This window comes from Balaenoptera ricei, chromosome 3, assembly GCF_028023285.1.
Source record: "Balaenoptera ricei isolate mBalRic1 chromosome 3, mBalRic1.hap2, whole genome shotgun sequence".
Classification (NCBI taxonomy): domain Eukaryota; kingdom Metazoa; phylum Chordata; class Mammalia; order Artiodactyla; family Balaenopteridae; genus Balaenoptera; species Balaenoptera ricei.
Window position 1 is genome coordinate 18,556,872 of NC_082641.1, and position 14,834 is coordinate 18,571,705.

General features: G+C 34.7%; 1 protein-coding gene and 1 long non-coding RNA gene across 31 annotated transcripts in view; one reads left to right on the forward strand and one right to left on the reverse strand.

Moving 5' to 3' along the window:
* Positions 1–14,834, forward strand: part of LOC132362148 (uncharacterized) — a 322,664-nt gene that overhangs the window by 258,527 nt on the left and 49,303 nt on the right. The window contains exon 7 of one of the 29 annotated variants that reach the window (XR_009502278.1): positions 13,329–13,597. The exons of 27 other annotated variants lie outside the window; for them this stretch is intronic. This is a non-coding gene — a long non-coding RNA (uncharacterized LOC132362148). Of the gene's footprint in view, positions 1–4,673; positions 4,990–13,328; positions 13,598–14,834 lie in introns of those variants that run through there. One more of the 29 variants, XR_009502281.1, reaches the window with a different exon arrangement.
* Positions 1–14,834, reverse strand: part of LOC132362147 (NEDD4-binding protein 1-like) — a 35,109-nt gene that overhangs the window by 17,096 nt on the left and 3,179 nt on the right. The window lies entirely within an intron of this gene.

The following is a 14,834-nucleotide window of genomic DNA, read 5'->3' on the forward strand; positions in this document are numbered from 1 at the left end:
AGCAGTACAATCCTACCTCAAGAAACAAGAAAAATCTCAAATAAACAACCTAACCTTACACCTAAAGCAATTAGAGAAAGAATAACAATAAAACCCCAAAGTTAGCAGAAGGAAAAAAACCATAAAGATCAGATTAGAAATAAATGAAAAAGAAATCAGGGAAACAATAGCAAAGATCAATAAAACTAAAAGCTGGTTCTTTGAGAAGATGAACAAAATTGATAAACTGTTATCCATACTAATCAGGAAAAAAAGGGAAAGTAACAACTGACGCTGCAGAAATACAAAGGATCATGAGAGATTACTACAAGCAAAAATATGCCAATAAAGTGGACAACCTGGAAAAAATGGACAAACTCGTAGAAAAGCACTTTACGAGGCTGAACCAGGAAGAAATAGAAAATATAAACAGACCAATCAGAAGCACTGAAATTGAAACTGTGATTAAATTCTTTCAACAAACAAAAACCCAGGACTAGATGGCTTCACAGGCAAATTCTATCAAACATTTAGAGAAGAGGTAACACCTATCCTTCTCAAACTCTTCCAAAATATAGCAGAGGGAAGAACACACCCAAACTCATTCTACGAGGCCACCATCACCCTGATACCAAAACCAGACAAAGATGTCACAAAGAAAGAAAACTACAGGCCAATATCACTGATGAACATAGATGCAAAAAAACGCAACAAAATACTAGCAAACAGAATCCAACAGCGCATTAAAAGGATCATACACCATGATCAAGTGGGCTTTATCCCAGGAATGCAAGGATTCTTCAATATAAGCAAATCAATCAATGTGATACACCATATTAACAAATTGAAGGATAAAACTATATGATAATCTCAATAGATGCAGAAAAAGCTTTTGACAAAATTCAACACCCATTTATGATAAAAACCATCTAGAAAGTAAGCATAGAGGGAACTTACCTCAACGTAATAAAGACCATATATGACAAACCCACAGCCAACATTGTTCTCCATGGTGAAAAACTGAAACCATTTCCACTAAAATCAGGAACAAGACAAGGTTACCCACTCTCACCACTATTATTCAACATAGTTTTGGAAGTTTTAGCCAGAGCAATCAGAGAAGAAAAAGAAATAAAAGGAATCCAAACTGGAAAAGAAGAATTAAAACAGTCACTGTTTGCAGATGACATGTTACTAAATATAGAGAATCCTAAAGAGGCTACCAGAAAACTACTAGAGCAAATCAATGAATTTGGTAAACTAGAAGGATACAAAATTAGTGCACAGAAATCTCTTGCATTCCTATACACTAATGATGAAAAATCTGAAAAAGAAATTATGGAATCACTCCCACTTACCATTGCAACAAAAAGAATAAAATACCTAGGAATAAACCTACCTAAGGAGACAAAAGACCTGTATGCAGAAAATTATAAGACACTGATGAAAGAAATTAAAGATGATACAAACAGATGGAGAGATATACCATGTTCTTGAATTGGATGAATCAATATTGTGAAAATGACTCTACCACCCAAAGCAATCTACAGATTCAATGCAATCCCTATCAAACTACCAATAGCATTTTTCACAGAACTAGAACAAAAAATTTCATAATTTGTATGGAAACACAAAAGACCCCAAACAGCCAAATAAATCTTGAGAAAGAAAAACGGAACTGGAAGAATCAGGCTCCCTGACTTCATACTATACTCCAAATCTTAATCAAGACAGTATGGTACTGGCACAAAAACAGAAATATAGATCAATGTAACAGGACAGACAGCCCAGAGATAAACCCATGCACATATGGTCACCTTATTTTTGATAAAGGAGGCAAGAATATACAATGGAGAAAAGACAGCCTCTTCAGTAAGTGGTCCTGGGAAAACTAGACAGCTACATATAAAAGAATGAAATTAGAACATTCCCTAACACCATACACAAAAATAAACTCAAAATGGATTAAAGACCTAAATGTAAGGCCAGACACTATAAAACTCTTAAAGGAAAACATAGGCAGAATACTCTATGACATAAATCACAGCGAGATCCTTTTTGACCCACCTCCTAGACAAAGGGAAATAAAAACAAAAATAAATAAATGGGACCTAATGAAACTTAAAAGCTTTTGCACAACAAAGGAAACCATAAACGAAAAGGCAGCCCTCATAATGGGAAAAAATATTTGCAAATGAAGCAACTGATGAAGGATTAATCTCCCAAATATAGAAGCAGCTCATGCAGCTTGATATCAAAAAAACAAACAACCCAATCCAATAGTGGGCAGAAGGCCTAAATAGACATTTCTCCAAAGAAGATATACAGATGGCCAACAAACACATGAAAGGATGCTCAGCATCACTAATCACTAGAGAAATGCAAATCAGAACTACAATGAGGTATCACCCCACACCGAGAGGTGTGAGAATGGCCACGGAGTATGGCCCTCATCAAAAAATCTACAAACAATAAATGCTGGAGAGGGTGTGGAGAAAAGGGAACCCTCTTGTACTGTTGATGGGAATGTAAATTGATATAGCCACTACAGAGAACAGTATGGAGGTTCCTTTAAAAACTAAAAATAGAACTACCATATGATCCAGCAATCCCACTACTAGACATATACCCTGAGAAAACCGTAATTCAAAAAGAGTCATGTACGACAATATTCATTGCAACACTATTTACAATAGCCAGGACATGGAAGCCACCTAAGTATCCATCAACAGATGAATGGATAAAGAAGATGTGGCACATATATACAATGGAATATTACTCAGCCGTAAAAAGAAATGAAGTGGAGGTATTTGTAATGAGGTGGATGGAGTTAGAGTCTGTCATACAGAGTGAAGTAAGTCAGAAAGAGAAAAACAAATACAGTATGCTAACACATATATATGGAATCTAAGGGAAAAAAAAGAAAGGTCATGAAGAACCTAGTGGTAAGACGGAAATAAAGACACAGACCTACTAGAGAATGGACTTGAGGATATGGGGAGGGGGAAGGGTAAGCTGTGACAAAGTGAGAGAGTGGCATGGACATATATGCACTACCAAACGTAAAATAGATAGCTAGTGGGAAGCAGCCGCATAGCACAGGAAGATCAGCTCGGTGCTTTGTGACCACCTAGAGGGGTGGGATGGGGAGGGTGGGAGGGAGGGAGATGCAAGAGGGAAGAGAAATGGGAACATATTGTATATGTATAACTGATTCACTTTGTTATAAAGCAGAAGCTAACACACCATTGTAAGGCAATTATACTTCAATAAAGATGTTTAAAAAAAAAAAAAAGAAGATGTGGCACATATATACAATGGAATATTAGCCATAAAAGGAAATGAAATTGAGGTATTTGTAGTGGATGGATCTAGAGTCAGTCTTACAGAGTGAATTATGTCAGAAAGAGAAAAACAAATACGGTATGCTAACACATATATATGGAATCTAAAAAAAAAAAAGTTTCTGAAGAACCTAGGGGCAGGACAGGAATAAAGACTCAGACATAGAGAAAGGACTTGAGGACATGGTGGTGGGGAAGGGTGAGCTGGGACGAAGTGAGAGAGTGGCATTGACATATACACAGTACCAAATGTAAAATAGGTAGCTAGTGGGAAATAGCTGCATAGCACTGGGAGATCAGCTCGGTGCTTTGTGATCAACTAGAGGGGTGGGATAGGGAGGGTTGGAGGGAGATGCAAGAGGGAGGAGATATGGGGATACATGTCTACTTTGTGGTACAGCAGAAACTAACACACCATTGCAAAGCAATTAAACTCCAATAAAGATGTTAAAAAAAAACAGCAAATATTTCAAATACATTTATAATTACTAATATTGTAGAAATAAATACAAGAGAGCTAGAAATGTTTTGCTTTTCTCAAGTTAAAAAAATATACAGATATCTTTTATTTATTCACCACTACATTTCTACATTATTTTCAAGAAACTCTTTTATAAGAAATTTCAGGGAATATATGCTGGAATTTTTCTTTTTTTTCTTGTCAATGGACATTAATCAAATGTATTAATGCTGTGTTGCATATAATTAATTTAGTGACTAAATGAGTAGGCTATTCAATAGATTTAATGAGATAGGAATACAAGTTGTTTTAGTCTATAAAATCATATCTAAAATTTTATTATAAAAGCTGAGTCATCTAAAAAACTCTGTCTAATGATAGTTACAGCAATTAAGAAAAGTAACATTCCTTTCAGTTAGTGAGTCCGTATGTCCATTTCTTTTTATATTGAACCCAGTCACTGAAGTCTTTGCTGTAAGTAGTTAATGAACCTTTAGTCAGTTATTACCTAAGGAAAAAAAAAATTCTCAGTATTGTAAGAGATATAAAAGGGATAATTAAGCTCAAGTTCTGGATAAAAATAATATATTGTTTCCATGATCAAACTTTCTTCCTCTTTTGAACTGTATGGCACTTTGCAACTTCTAGTAGACCCAAGTTGAAGTAACTTCTTAGCTCACAACAATTATATTCCCAGTATCAACAATGGCCACAGATCCATGATTCTCAGACTCCCCTGATGCCATACCACCTTCTCCTACAGGGCCCAGGCTGAGCCAATCTTTGTAGCATGCCCAGGGCAGTTTAGTCAGATTCATTCTTTATAGTTTTAGTCGTGAGGCTAAGGAATAAAAAGAATGCCCTCACTGCCTCCCACACTTTGGTTACAGGTGAGTTTTCCTGCTCTTAACGGAGAAAAAATAAACACATCTACAACAGGAGAGAATGACGTTGCACCCATATGGAAGCAGACCTGAAAAAGAGAGCGTTGGTCATAGTGGAGCCCTGTTCCCGATCACAGTGCCCAGGACTCTCGAGCTGCCCTGCCTCTGAGAAAGTTTACATTGAGCCCCTGATATCTCCAGTATCTTCCAAAAGAGTCTTCTTTTAGCTTAAAGGTAGAGTTTAGTTAGAGGAGTTTATAAGTGAAAGAGCCCTGACTATAGATGCTGCTCTATCAAACCAGTTGCTTTTATTTTAATTTTAATACAGATGGTGTAATTACATAGTAGGTCTAATGATTCTAGAAGTGTAGTGAATAAGCATCAGATTATGACATAAAATCAAAGCATCATCCTACAGGTTACTTATAAATTGCAAAAGAAAATTGTAAGTTTATAATATTTTAACCACAAATGTAATCCAACATCAATGATGATGCTTTGGTAATTCCCTGGCAGTCCAGTGGTTAGGACTCGGGGCTTTCACTGCCCTGGGACCTGTTAGATCCCTGGTCAGGGAACTAAGATCCTGCAAACCACGTGACATAGCCAAAAAAATAATTATGACACTTCATTTCCAATGAAGTTAATATTTAGATATCTAAATGGCTGTGTCCTGAGCACTTTTAACAATACAATTGATTTGGCGTTCGCTTTTTATGCTGCATACTTAGAAAAATCTAGCCAGATCAAAGTGATGTTTAGAAAATGAAATATACTAAGAATCATCTTGATAGGTTAGGTCTAAAGAAAAAAAAATCAATATAATGATGTCCACAAAATGTCCTTGCCCCTGAAACATGAGCAAAATATATGTTTGTGTACAGATGAGTCTGAGCAAAATGACAGAAAAAGAAAACCTTACAAAATGGACTACAGACTGTGCATCTGGAGAAAATATTATTTGCAGAAGACATTAAAACTGAAAAGGGATAAAAATCTTGTTTCCCAAAAAGAGCAAGTTAACTATTCTTCCCTGTACTGAAACTCATAAAAATGTTCCTTATATTACTATAAAAATTCACACTGTAAGTGAAATATATTTCTTTTAATATATAAAATAGCTTTAATACATAATACTCTAAGACAAAACTGGAAATTCCCATCTTCATGCAATTATATATTAAGTAATTTATGAAAGTCCTCTTTTACAAGAAAAATAATAAAAGCAGGAATCTCAAGTTGTAATTTAAAATGAAAGTTTTAGAAGAGTACATATCAGGGGAAGATTGTAATTCAATGCACACTCTATCAAAATGTAAGCACTAATTCATTAAATCTTTGTATTCATTCATTAGTAAATATTCAATGAATACCTCTCTCCTACCAGGCACTGTGCTGGCATCAGATACAACTGAGGGAAGAAATAAATAACAACATCTAATTGAACTTAGAGAAAAAATAAAAAGACATAAATCACAATATTTCTAGTTGTAAAAAAATGGTTCACAGAAAACAAAACCAAAAAAAAAAACCTGGCCACAGAAAATAAACAGAGACGACCCACTTAGAAAGAATAGAATAGAGAAGGCTTCACTGAGGCAGTGCCATTTGAGCAGAAACCTGAATTATGAGAAGGACTTAGTAAAGAGAACATGGAGAAAAGACTTTGATGAGCATGTGCAAGTAAGAGCATCTGCACAATTCTTGAAATTGGATAAAGCTTGAAATATTTGAAAATTAAGAGCAGTTTTGCCTCACCATAACGAGCTAGTGATTCAAGAAAATTAAAACATACAAATAGATCAAATTATGCATAGCCTTGTAGACTGAGATGGAGAGTTTGATTGTATTTGAAGTGACATAGGGATCCATTGAATAATTGAAAAATAGAAATGACATGGCCAAATTTCCACTGCAGTTGGATCTGCTAGAAGGAGAATGAACAAGGGTTGGGAAAGGTAGAGGCAGAGAGAATATTTCTGGAGTTGATTTTCCTGACAACAGTTACTAACCTTCCCCAAGTTTTCTCATTTCAGTAAGGATGGTGTCATTCCCAATCACCAAAGCCAGGAATCCTAGAATCATCATTTTCTCCCTCTTGTGAATTAAGCTGATGGTAACAGAGATAGAGAAAAGTAGGCATGTTGTATAGTATGTAGGAGATTAAATCAATAGACCTCAAATGGATAAGACATCAGCCCACAAGAAAGTGAAGAATCAAAAATGGACTCTAAATGTCTGGCTTGAGTAAGTGAGCAGGTAATGACATCATCCCTGGGACAGGGTAGATTATTACTAACGCAAGCTTTAAAATATAATAGCCACACAAAACTGAGAATAACTAGAATATATTTTAAAAACATAATAATGACATCTGGTTAATAGGCAGCTTGCTCTTTGAAATATTTGTTAGTAAAGAGAATCTCTAGATATTCAGTATGTGTGGTCTTCAGTAGACCATATGATATTCACCTCAAATATGCCCATTTAGATTCAGAATGTGCCCGGAAAAAGAATGAAAAGAAGAGAAATGAAAGGCAAGGCAGGACAAAGAAAGAAAGAAAAAAAAACAGAACAGAAAACAATGTTTAAAAAGGAAAGGAAAGACAAAATAAGACATGATAAGGCAAAAATTGGAAGCAAAAGAGAAATAGAAACAGCAATAACAGTACATGTGATCATTTTAAAGTAATTTTAAATCTCAAAAATTATTTATCCTTGACTTGATTCTTTTAATCAAGGAAACTCTGGCAATCTATTAGTGTGAAAATGATGGCTAAGTTATAAAATAAAAAAGCTATTGGACTACAATGTACACCATAGGGAATATAGTCAATAATATTGTAATAACTTTGTATGGTGACGGATGGTAACTAGACTTATCATGGTCATAATGTATAAAAATATTGAATCATTATGTTATACTCTCAAAACTAATATAATACTGCAAATCAATAATAATTCAATAATTAAGAATATACAAAATAAAATATTCTAAATTATACAAAATAATTGCTAAGATTTAAAATGAATTTTAAATACACTGCAATTTTGAAAAGACCAAACTGCTGAAGAGATATTCAAACTTGGCCAATGGTTTTTCTTTTTCATTTTCCCCTCACATCCTGTGACTGTACTATTTCTTTAAAAAGAACTAACTGCTTTTTCTGCCAATGGCATGTCAAGAAGAGCTGTGAACTTCTAGGCACAATAATTATTATACCAGTGTTGCCACTACCTTAATTCATATTTTTTCCCAACTACTCAAGGGTGTTAAAGATTCCTATGTGCTGTGCTACAGAGTCACATTAGTTTTGTCTGGTATTATATATGTATTTATTCACGCACTGACTGAATTTCCAAATAGAATGTATTTGCCCAGAGTTTTAGCCTTTTGATCCTCAACACCTAAAAGTAATCAATACCTATTTGTTGGATGTATTATATACTATATAAATACTATGATAAAATATTATAAAAGAACTTTTAAAAGTTAAAAAAAAGTAGAGGTGTCACAATGGAAACAAAATTTCACTTCCTTTTTTTTTTCTCTGATTTTAAGTGGGTCTCACAAGTCAAAGGTGACATAACGCACAATAGCTTATAAGGATATGTAGATCTCAATTATGGAGTTACACGGGAAAATCACCTATACTTATAAGTTAGATATAATAGTTAATTCACTTAATTCTAGATGTTTGCTAAAAAGAGGCTGTGAGAAGTGGTATAGGACACTAAAACCTCCAATCTAGTAAGAAAGGACTGTCTTTGGGGGAAACATTTTCATTGGCCTAAATTTTGTAATGATTCAAATTTATATTTCACCAGATGAGCTTTTCCATTAGAACTTGCTTGTAAGACATGAGTTCCATTTGCATTTTCTCCTATGGGTTTTCCAGCAAGTATTTAAAATCCTTTAGCTATGTTACAACAAGCATTATAATGAATAATAATTTCACCCCTTAAGTTGATATACAACAAAACTCACGATAATATTTTCAAGCTATCCTGAAGAAAATATAAATATTACCTTTGCATTTATGTGTTATCCCAAAGGTACATATGATGACTTTGATATTTTACATATATTGACTGTAAAGATTTGCTGAATGCTCTAAAACTATAGAGAAGAACAGCAACTTATATATTTTAGGTGTTGAAGTTAACATTCTTTCTCTGCAGCCTTTGCTATCCATCAGATTCTCTTACTTTTACATTAGTACGGACTCTGAGCACAAGAGATACCAGTCATGAGCCTTTAGTAATGTATATATAATTGACTATCACAAAATAATTGGATAGTCTGCTATTTTTTTCATAAGTAGCAAAAGGTGGAATGTTTATATGCCTGCCCATGATTTTTATACAGGTTATAAATATGTCTAACACTATGCCTGCATTTTGCAAATTAAGTCCATAGATATAAAACATTTGTATAAATTATAGTCAAGTTGTCTGAAATAAAAATACAGGTATTTTGCACTTTAGGACATATAATTCTAAAGATATATATCTCCATCATGTCAAATTTTGAGCAAACTGCAACAAGGAGATATTCCAATATGATTAAGAAATATTTAAGATAAAGGTAATTAGAAATAAGTAAAGAATGCATCACAGTATTACAAACCAAAGAGTTTACCTTTTTTATAACTTGTCAAAATAATTGAATTTTGAAAAGTCCCAGAAAAGTTGAGAAATTGATGCCTTTCTAGACAATACAGTGCTATGGAAATTTAGAAATTTAGGACTGAAATATACCTTAAACATACTTTCTTTTTTTTTTTTTTTTTGACCCTGCATGTTTTTTCACTTTATTTTTTATTTTTTAACATCTTTATTTGGAGTATAATTGCTTTACAATGGTGTGTTAGATTCTGCTTTATAACAAAGTGAATCAGTTATACATATACATATGTTCCCATATCTCTTCCCTCTTGCATCTCCCTCCCTCCCACCCTCCCTATCCCACCCCTCTAGGTGGTCACAAGGCACCGAGCTGATCTCCCTGTGCTATGCGGCTGCTTCTCACTAGCTATCTATTTTACGTTTGGTAGTGCATATATGTCCATGCCACTCTCTCACTTTGTCACAGCTTACCCTTCCCCCTCCCCATATCCTCAAGTCCATTCTCTAGTAGGTCTGTGTCTTTATTTCCGTCTTACCACTAGGTTCTTCATGACCTTTCTTTTTTTTTCCTTAGATTCCATATATATGTGTTAGCATACTGTATTTGTTTTTCTCTTTCTGACTTACTTCACTCTGTATGACAGACTCTAACTCCATCCACCTCACTACAAATAACTCAATTTCGTTTCTTTTTATGGCTGAGTAATATTCCATTGTATATATGTGCCACATCTTCTTTATCCATTCATCCAATGATGGACACTTAGGTTGCCTCCATGACAAAATAGACTTTAAAATAAAGACTATTAAAAGAGACAAACCGGACACTACATTATGATCAAGGGATCAATCCAAGAAGGAGATATAACAATTGTAAATATTTTTGCACCCAACATAGGAGCACTGTAATACATAAGGCAAATGCTAAAAAAAAAAAAAAAGGGAGAAGACTCAAATCAACAGAATTAGACATGAAAAAGGAAAAGTAATAATCGACCCTGCAGAAATACAAAGAATCATAAGGGATTACTACAAGCAACTATATGCCAATAAATTGGACAACCTGGAAGAAATGGACAAAATCTTAGGAAAGCACAACCTTCCGAGACTGAACCAGGAAGAAATAGAAAATATAAACAGACCAATTACAAGCAGTGAAATTGAAACTGTGATTAAAAATCTTTCAATAAACAAAAGCTCAGGACCAAATAGCTTCACAGGAGAATTCTATCAAACATTTAGAGAAGAGCTAACACCTACCCTTCCCAAACTCTTCACAAAATAACAGAGGGAGGAACACTCTCAAACGCATTCTACAAGGCCACCATCACCCTGATACCAAAACCAGACCAAGATGTCACAGAAAAGCTACAGACCAATATCACTGATGAATATAGATGCAAAATTCCTCAACAAAATATTAGCAAACAGAATCCAACAGCACATTAAAAGGATCATACGTGATGATCATGTGGGGTTTATCCCAGGAATGCAAGGATTCTTCAATATAAGCAAATCAATCAATGTGATACACCATATTAACAAACTGAAGCATAAAAACCATATGATCATCTCAATAGATGCAGAAAAAGCTTTTGGCAAAATTCAACACCAATTTATGATAAAAACTCTCAAGAAAGTAGGCATGGCGGGAACTTACCTCAACATAATAAAGGCCATATATGACAAACCCACAGTGAACATCGTTCTCAATGGTGAAAAACTGAAACCATTTCCTCTAAAATCAGGAAAAAGACAAGGATGCCCACTTTCACCACTATTATTCAACATAGTTTTGGAAGTTTTAGCCACAGCAATCAGAGAAGAAAAATATATAAAAGGAATCCAAATCAGAAAAGAAGAAATAAAGCTGTCACTGTTTACAGATGACATGATACTCTACAGAGAATCCTAAAGATGCTACCTGAAAACTACTAGAGCCAATCAATGAATTTGGTAAAGTAGCAGGATACAGGATTAATGCACAGAAATCTCTTGCATTCCTATACACTAATGATGAAAAATCTGAAAGAGAAATTATAGAATCACTCTCACTTACCATTGCAACAAAAAATAATAAAATACCTAGGAATAAACCTGCCTAAGGAGACAAAAGACCTGTATGCAGAAAACTATAAGACACTGAGGAAAGAAATTAAAGATGATACAAACGGATGGAGAGATATACCATGTTCTTAGATTGGAAGAATCAGCATTGTGAAAATGACTATACTACCCAAAGCAACCTACAGATTGAATGCAATCCCTATCAAACTACCAGTGGCATTTTTCACAGAACTAGAACAAAAAAGAGCACAATTTGTATGGAAACACAGAAGATCCCGAAATGCCAAAGCAATCTTGAGAAAGAAAAACAGAGCTGGAGGAATCAGGCTCCCTGACTTCAGACTCTACCTCAAAGCTACAGTAATCAAGACAGTATGGTACTGGCACAAAAACAGACATATAGATCAATGGAACAGGATAGAAAACCCAGAGATAAACCCATGCACATATGGTCACCTTATCTTTGATAAAGGAGGCAAGAATATACACTGGAGAAAAGACAGTCTCTTCAATAAGTGGTGCTGGGAAAACTGGACAGCTACATGTAAAAGAATGAAATTAGACCACTTCCTAACACCATACACAAAAATAAACTAAAAATGGATTAAAGACCTAAATGTAGGCCAGACACTATCAAACTCTTAGAGGAAAACATAGGAAGAACATTCTTTGACATAAATCACAGTAAGATCCTTTTTGGCCCGCCTCTTAGAGAAATGGAAATAAAAACAAAAATAAACAGATGGGACCTAATGAAACTTAAAAGCTTTTGCACAGCCAAGGAAACCATAAACAAGATGAAAAGACAACCCTCAGAATGTGAGAAAATATTTGCAAATGAAGCAACTAACAAAGGATTAATCTCCAAAATTTATAAGCAGCTCATGCAGCTCAAAATCCAAAAACAAACAACCCAATCCAAAAATGGGCAGAAGATCTAAACAGACATTTCTCCATAGAAGATATACAGATTGCCAACAAACACATGAAAAGATGCTCAACATCACTAATCATTAGAGAAGTGCAAATCAAAACTACAATGACGTATCACCCCACACCAGTCAGAATGGCCATCATCAAAAAATGTACAAATAATAAATGCTACAGAGGGTGTAGAGAAAAGGGAACCCTCTTGCACTGTTGATGGGAATGTAAATTGATACAGCCACTATGGAGAACAGTATGGAGGTTCCTTAAAAAACTAAAAATAGAACTACCATATGACACAGCAATTCCACTCCTGGGCATATACCCTGAGAAAACCATAATTCAAAATGTGTCATGTACCATATTGTTCATTGCAGCACTATTTACAATAACCAGGACATGGAAGCAACCTAAGTGTCCATCAGCAGATGAATGCATAAAGAAGATGTGGCACATATATACAATGGAATAAAATTCAGCCATAAAAAGAAACACAATTTAGTTATTTGTAGTGAGGTAGATGGACCTAGAGTCTGTCATACAGGGTGAAGTAAGTCAGAAAGAGAAAACAAATACCATATGCTAACACATAAATGTGGAATCTAAAAAAAAAAAGTTTCTGGTGAACCTAGGGGCAGGACAGGAATAAAGACGCATACGTAGAGAATGGACTTGAGGACACAGGGACAGGGAAGGGTAAGCTGGGATGAAGTGATAGAGTAGAATTGACATTTATACACTACCAAATGTAAAATAGATAAGTAGTGGGAAGCAACTACATAGCACAGGGAGATCAGCTTGGTGCTTTGTGACCACCTAGAGGGGTGGGATAAGAGGGTGGGAGGGAGGGAGATGCAAGAGGGAAGAGATATGGGAACATATGTATATGTATAACTGATTCACTTTGTTATAAAGCAGAAACTAACACACCATTGTAAAGCAATTATACTCCAATAAAGATGTTTAAATAAAATAAAAAAGAATGTTATGGGGGCTTCCATGGTGGCGCAGTGGTTGAGAATCTGCCTGCCAATGCAGGGGAAACGGGTTCGAGCCCCGGTCTGGGAAGATCCCACATGCCGCGGAGCAACTGGGCCCGTGAGCCACAACTACTGAGCCTGCACGTCTGGAGCCTGTGCTCCGCAACAAGAGAGGTCGTGACAGTGAGAGGCCCGCGGACTGTGATGAAGAGTGGCCCCCGCTCGCCGCAACTAGAGAAAGCCCTCGCGCAGAAACGAAGACCCAACACAGCCAAAAAATAAAATAAATAAATAAATAAAAATTAAAAAAAAAAAAGAATGTTATGACAGTACATCTTGTCATACTGACTGCTACCTTTCCTTGTAATAGTCATCTGCCAAACCCTGTTATTGTTCCTTGAATGTCTTAGAAACTAGATTATAGTCACCTTTTTCAGTGCTACCCCAGTTGTAATTCTTGGTGATTTTTATAACTCATTTAGACGATTTCTCCAGCATATTGGCATCTAAGTTTCCAGACTTTGTGTACTGCAATGGTCTCAATTTCCCCCCTATTTCAGTAACTCACAATTATCGTTTCACAATAGACTCTACTGTTATCAATAAATATAACTAATTTCAGTTTTTTATTGTACAACTCACAAAAAAAATAGATAAAGGATGAAAGATAATTAACTGGATAGAAATTTCAAATATTAGAAAATATATCATGAGAAAATACATAATACAAGCAATAATTTTATTTGACAATAATAACAAAAACACAAACACAAATATCTAATTGTGGGATTAAGCAAAACAACATAAATATAAATAATAAATTAGTAATGCCAATTTTTAAAAGTGATTGCAGCTACAAAGGTCTAAATCTTTGTATTTTTAGGGGTGTTGATAAACTTTATATTTCAAGTTAGAATGCTTGTTAAAATATTAAAACTGCCTAAGAAAAGAAAAAGTATAATATTTATAATTTGCAAGATAAAATCTAAAAAATATTCAGTAAAAAATTCAAAGGAAGCCAAGGAAGAATAAAAGTTTTTTCTAAAATCAGAATGAAACAGCAGAAATGAATAAAAAGAAGAAAATATGACTCTAGAGAGAAAAGATAAATGAAAGTCTATAATGAATACCTTATTTGTCAAAACAAAATGATTTTCATGACAGAATAAAATTTGTTAAAGGCTTTATTCAGCTGGTGAGCATCGGGGCTACTGGAAGACCAGATGATTCCGGCATTGAAGTAGGATCAGGCTTTTTATAGGACAAGGGAAAGTAGAGCAAGGGAGGTTTTGGCTTGGCAGAAATTTTTTTTTTTTTTTTAATAATAAAATTCACTTTATTTTTCAATTTTATCAAGTATTCCTGAAAAATCAGGGGATTAACTGATCTTTTAGAACTCCTAGGAAAGAGGTCACATAAACATTCAGCAATTCAGAAAAGTACAGCTGACTCTTGAACAACACAAGGTTTGAACTTCAAGGTCCACTTAAACGTGGATTATTTTTTCCAGTAGTAAATACTACAGTACTGTATGATCCGAGGACGCAGAACAGCTTTATGGAGG